This window comes from Oryx dammah, unplaced genomic scaffold (assembly GCF_014754425.2).
Source record: "Oryx dammah isolate SB20612 unplaced genomic scaffold, SCBI_Odam_1.1 HiC_scaffold_29, whole genome shotgun sequence".
NCBI classification, from domain to species: Eukaryota; Metazoa; Chordata; class Mammalia; order Artiodactyla; family Bovidae; genus Oryx; species Oryx dammah.
The window spans coordinates 63,243,755-63,250,503 of NW_024070213.1; positions in this window are offsets into that span (position 1 = coordinate 63,243,755).

The following is a 6,749-nucleotide window of genomic DNA, read 5'->3' on the forward strand; positions in this document are numbered from 1 at the left end:
CCATCTGGTCCCATCATCTCATGGCAAATAGATGGGGAAACAATGGAAACAGTGGGAGACTTTACTTTCTTGGGCTTGAAAATCACTGCAGGCGGTGACTGCAGCCATGAAATCAAAAGACACTTACTCCTTGGAAGAAAAGCTATGACCAACCTAGAGAGCATATTAAAAAGCAGAGACATTACTTTGCCAACAAAGGTCTGCCTAGTCAATGCTATGGTCTTTCCAGTAGTCATGTATGGATGTGAGATTTGGACTATAAAGAAAGCTGAGTGCCAAAGAATTGATACTTTTGAATTATGATGTTGGGGAAGACTCTTGAGAGTCCCTTGGACAGCAAGAAGATCCAACCAGTCCATCCTAAATGAAATTAGCCCTCAATATTCATTGGAAGGACTGATGCTGAAACTCCAATACTTTGGCCACTTGATGTGAAGAACTGACTCATTGGAAAAGACCCTGGTGCTCGGAAGGATTGAAGGCAGGAGGAGAAGGGGACAATAGAGGATGAGATGGTTGGATGGCATCACCCCGCTGGATGGACATAAGTTTGAGCAAGCTCCAGGAGTTGGTGATGGACAGGGAAGCCTGGCATGCTGAAGTCCAAGGGTTCGCAAAGAGTCAGACATGACTGAGCAACTGAACTGAACTGAACTGAGTGCTGTGTACACTATACATTAAGTTTGTTGTTTAGTCACTGAGTTTTGACTGATTCTTTTGTGACCCCATGGACTATAGCCCACCAGGCTACTCTGTCCATGGGATTTCCTAACAAGAATACTGGAGTGGGTTGCCATTTCCTTCTCCAGGAGATCATCCTGACCCAGGAATCGAACCCACGTCTTCTGCATTGGCAGGTAGATTCTTTACCACTGAGCCACCTGGGCAGCCCAGGAGTGGAAGTGCAGAGTCTTAACCACTGGACCACAAGGGAAGTCCCTGGCAATATATGTTAGGTAGTCAATACATGTTTAATGTCTTGATGAGCTGCATGGAGCATGTGCATCAGGATTTGAGCTGAGTTTCTCCTAGATGTAACAGGAGAGGGTGTCTGCCCAGTAAATATTATTTGTAGGATACCAACCAACCCAGTACTGCATTTCAGACTCATTTGTTGACTATGATGACTACTCCATTTCTTCTGAGGGATTCCTGCCCACAGTAGTAGGCAGGAATATGCTACTATGCCCAATATGCTACTGGAGATCAGTGCAGAAATAAATCCAGAAAGAATGAAGGAGTGGAGCCAAAGCAAAAACAACACCCAGTTGTGGATGGGACTGGTGATAGAAGCAAGGTCCGATGCTGTAAAAAAGCAACATTGCATAGGTCATCTGAGTTAAATTCACTGATTCCAGTCCATTTTAGTTCACTGACTCCTAGAATGTTGACGTTCACTCTTGCCATCTCCTGTTTGACCACTTCCAATTTGCCTTGATTCATGGACCTGACATTCCAGGTTCCTACGCAATGTTGCTCTTTACAGCATCGAACCTTGCTTCTATCACCAGTCCCATCCACAACTGGGTGTTGTTTTTGCTTTGGCTCCACTCCTTCATTCTTTCTGGATTTATTTCTGCACTGATCTCCAGTAGCATATTGGGCACATACTGACCTGGGGAGTTCATTTTTCAATGTCTTATCTTTTTGCCTTTTCATACTGTTCATGGTGTTTTCAAGGCAAGAATAATGAAGCAGTTTGCCATTCGCTTCTCCAGTGGACCACATTCTGTCAGACCTCTCCACCATGACCCATCCATCTTGCAGTCTCAAAAATGACAGAATGATCTCTGTTCATTTCCAAGGCAAAACATTCAGTATCGTGGTAATCCAAGTCTATGCCCCGACCATTAATTCTGAAGAAGCTGAAGTTGAATGGTTCTATGAAGACCTACAATACCTTTTACAAATAACACCCCAAATATCCTTTTCATTATAGGGGACTGGAATGCAAAAGTAGGAAGTCAAGAAACACCTCGAGTAACAGGCAAATTTGGCCTTGGAATACAGAATGAAACAGGGCAAAGGCTAATAGAGTTTTGCCAAGAAAACACACTGGTCATTCCAAACACCCTCTTCCAACAACACAAGAGAAGACTCTACACAGGGACATCACCAGATGGCCAACACTGAAATCAGATTGATTATATTCTTTGCAGCCAAAGATGGAGAAGCTCTATACAGTCAGTGAAAACAAGACTGGGAGCAGACTGTGACTCAGATCATGAACTCCTTATTGCCAAATTCAGGCTTAAATTGAAAAAAGTGGGGAAAACCACTAGACCATTCAGGTATGACCTAAGTCAAATCCCTTATGATTATACAGTGGAAGTGAGAAATAGATTTAAGGGACTAGATATAATAGACAGAGTGCCTGGAGGTTCATGACATTATACAGGAGACAGGGATCAAGACCATCCCCAGGAAAAAGAAATGCAAAAAAGCAAAATGATTGTCTGAGGAGGCCTTAGAAATAACCGTGAAAAGAAGAGAAGTGTAAAGCAAAGGAGAAAAGGAAAGATATACCTGTTTGAATGCAGAATTCCAAACAATAGCAAGGAGAGATAAAGCCTTCCTCAGTGATCAGTGCAAAGAAATAGAGGAAAAAAATAGAATGGGAAAGACTAGAGATCTCTTCAAGAAAATTAGAGATACCAAGGGAACATTTCATGTAAAGATGGGCTCAATAAAGGATAGAAATGGTATGGACCTAACAGAAGCAGAAGACATTAAGAAGAGGTGGCGAGAATAAGAGAACAGCTACACAAAAAAGATCTTCACGACCTAGATAATCATGATGGTGTGATCATTCACTTAGAGCCAGACATCCTGGAATGTGAAGTCAAGTGGCCCTTAGGAAGCATCACTATAAACAAAGCTAGTGGAGGTGATGGAATTCCAGTGGAGCTGTTTCAAATCCTGAAAGATGACGCTGTGAAAGTGCTGCACTCAATATGCCACCGAATTTGGAAAACTCAGCAGTGGCCACAGGACTGGAAAAGGTCAGTTTTCATTCCAATGCCTAAGAAAGGCAATGCCAAAGAATGCTCAGACTACCACACAGTTGCATTCATCTCACATGCTAGCAAAGTAATGCTCAAAATTCTCCAAGCCAGGCTTCAGCAATATGTGAACTATGAACTTCCAGATGTTCAAGCTGGTCTTAGAAAAGGCAGAGGAACCAGAGATCAAATTGCCAACATCCACTGGATCATCGAAAAAGCAAGAGAGTTCCAGAAGAACATCTATTTCTGCTTGATTGACTATGCCAAAGCCTTTGACTGTGTGGATCACAATCAACTGTGGAAAATTCTGAAAGAGATGAGAATACCAGACCACCTGACCTGCCTCTTGAGAAACCTGTATGCAGGTCATGAAGCAACAGTTAGAACTGAACATGGAACAACAGACTGTTTCCAAATAGGAAAAGGAGTACGTCAAGGCTGTATATTGTCACCTGTTTATTTAACTTATATGCAGAGTGCATCATGAGAAACGCTGGGCTGGATGAAGCACAAGCTGGAATCAAGATTGCTGGGAGAAATGTGAATAACCTCATATATGCAGAAGACACCATCCTCATGGCAGAAAGTGAAGAGGAACTAAAGAGTCTCTTGAAAATGAAAGTGAAGTCGCTCAGTCATGTCTGACTCTTTGCAACCCCAGGAGCCTGCCAGGCTCCTCGTCCATGGGATTTTCCAGGCAAGAATACTGGAGTGGGTTGCCATTTCCTTCTCCAGGAGATCTCCCCGACTCAGGGATTGAACCTGGGTCTCCCACATTGTAGGCAGACATTTTACCATAATGAAAGTGAAAGAGCAGAGTGAAAAAGTTGGCTTAAAGCTCAACATTCAGAAAACTAAGATCATGGCATCTGGTCCCATCACTTCATGGCAAATAGATGGGGAAACAGTGGAAACAGTGGCTGACTTAATTTGGGGGCTCCAAAATCACTGCAGATGATGATTGCAGCCATGAAATTAAAAGACACTTACTCCTTGGAAGGAAAGTGATGACCAACCTAGTTCTGTTCAGTTCAGTTGCTCAGTCATGTCCGACTCTTTGCGACCCCATGAATCGAAGCACGCCAGGTCTCCCCGTCCATCACCAACTCCCGGAGTTCACTCAGACTCACGTCCATTGAGTCAGTGATGCCATCCAGCCATCTCATCCTCTGTCGTCCTCTTCTTCTGCCCCCAATCCCTCCCAGCATCAAAGTCTTTTCCAATGAGTCAACTCTTCACATGAGGTGGCCAAAGTACTGGAGTTTCAGCTTTAGCATTATTCCTTCCAAAGAAATCCCAGGGTTAATCTCCTTCAGAATGGACTGGTTGGATCTCCTTGCAGTCCAAGGGACTCTCAAGCGTCTTCTCCAACACCACCATTCAAAAGCATCAATTCTTCAGTGCTCAGCCTTCTTCACAGTCCAACTCTCACATCCATACATAACTACTGGAAGAACCATCGCCTTGACTAGACGGACCTTAGTTGGTAAAGTAATGTCTCTGCTTTTGAATATACTATCTAGACAGCATATTAAAAAGGCAGAGACATTACTTTGTCAATAAAGGTCCATCTAGTCAAGGCTATGGTTTTTCCAGTAGTCATGTATGGATGTGAGAGCTGGACTATAAAGAAAGCTTGAGTTCTGAAGAATTGATGCTTTCGAATTGTGGTGTTGGAAAACACTCCTAGAGTCCCTTGGCTTGCAAGGAGATCCAACTAGTCCATCCTAAAGGAGATCAGTCCTGGACGTTCATTGAAAGGATTGATGTTGAAGCTGAAACTCCAATACTTTGTCCACCTGATGCAAAGAGCTGACCATTTGAAAAAACCTTGATGCTGGGAAAAATTGAGGGCAAGAGGAGAAGGGGACGACTGAGGATGAGATGGTTCGATGGCATCACCAACTCAATGGAGGTGAGTTTGGGTGACCTCTAGGAGTTGGTGATGGACAGGGAGGCCTGGCGTGCTGTGGTTCTTGGGGTTGCAAAGAGTTGGATATGACTGAGGGACTGAATTGAACTGAACTGAATTGAACCAACCCAGTCTCCTTAATTTGTCTTTACAACTGGCTGACATCTGTGATTCCCTGTTAGTGATCACTTCAAGGTCTTGGTAGACATTAACCCAGTTAAACATTATCTTGTCTAGGATTAGTAGAAAATAACAAAGCAACAAGCCTGTTAGCAGTGATTAGCTTATCTAAGAGTGAAGAGATTGGGGGACAGAAATGGTAAATTTTGATGTCAGAAGGGTTTTGTGTGTGGGGGTTATTAGAGGGTGCATTGATCATTGATCAGAGAATGACCTGGGGCCCTGGAAACTGTGTGTAGCAGCTGGCGTGAAAGGGAGGCCAAATGCTGAAAAGAATATTCTGAAAGTCAACTTAGCTTATGTTACTATTCAGCTGAGATCTTGCCTGACTGAGTCATAACATGTAGGAAAGGGGAAGCTCCAGGTGGACTGTTTGCTTGAGCCTAAGTGCAGCTCTCCTCAGTTACAAAAGTGGGAAACCAATCTCCTCATGCCAGAGATCACTGGGTTCCTTGCAGTTTTGCAGGACAGTGCAGTGCCTACCCTCAGTAAAATAAATAAAGTTCAATTAAAAACAATTCCATAATTCAATCCAGGGCAGATCTTTGCCTTGTCTTTTACTGAATTCTTGTTCAGTAGAGTTGCTGAGAAAGTTAATCTATCCACACGCAATTCATCACATGTGTTTATATTTCTAAAAGTTGCAGAGACGGAAATTATTGGCCTTACAAACCCTGTCTGTCTCACTATTAAATCATTTGCAGACTGTTAAGCAGGGCTCATTTTGGAGGGTTGGAAGGTCCCAGAGCTGCACTGCCCACGTTTCCTCCACTGGAAAAAATCTGTTGATGTATGAAAAATAGGTATTTAAATAAGCTATCTGAATTTTCAGAAATGACTCCAGGCATTTTCAGTCATTTGAGCAGCTAGGTAGAAACTCTCATACACAACTTTGGAGCCAGATTTACACAGTGTTTAAAATAGCTCTTTCTAGAATTTAGCCACTTTTGGAAATTCTATGAACAGTTTTGAATGAGTACTCTCTTATTCCATGGCCAATTTTAATAGCATTATCTGCAGCATCTTCTGATTTATTCCCTTTTCATCTGTTTCCACAGATACAAACAACAGTCCCCAAACTGCCTGTACCTCTCCAGGATTTGATATGTTACAGCAAGAATTAATTTTCTTTCACTGCCATTTTGATTATTTCATTTCTTTTATTTTTATATACATGCAGTGGCTCCACCTTTATATTAAGTCCCATTTTAATTTTGTGGTTCAAGCCTGGGTGTCAATATGTTAGACTACCCTCTGAGCCGCATCCTGTCTCATCCTCTCCCTTCCACCCAAAAGGCAGCTACTTCATACTCCCCATATGGGCTTCCCTGGTGGCTCAGCTGGTAAAGAATCTGCCTGCAGTGCAGGAAACCTGGGTTCAACCTCTGGTTTGGGAAGATCCCCTGGAGAAGGGAATGGCCCCTCAACTCCAGTATTCTTGCGTAGAGAATTCCATGGACAGAGGAGTTTGTTGGGCTACTGTCCACGGGGTCTCAAAGAGTTGGACAGAACTGAGTGACTAACACTTTCACTTTTCTTTTGTACTCCCCATATCTCACTTCCCCTAGAATTAGCTTATTGTGAAACTTTGTGTCCCATTCTCATATCTAGAAATTCTAGTCTCTTCATGTCAGCTGACAGTTCCTTCTTTC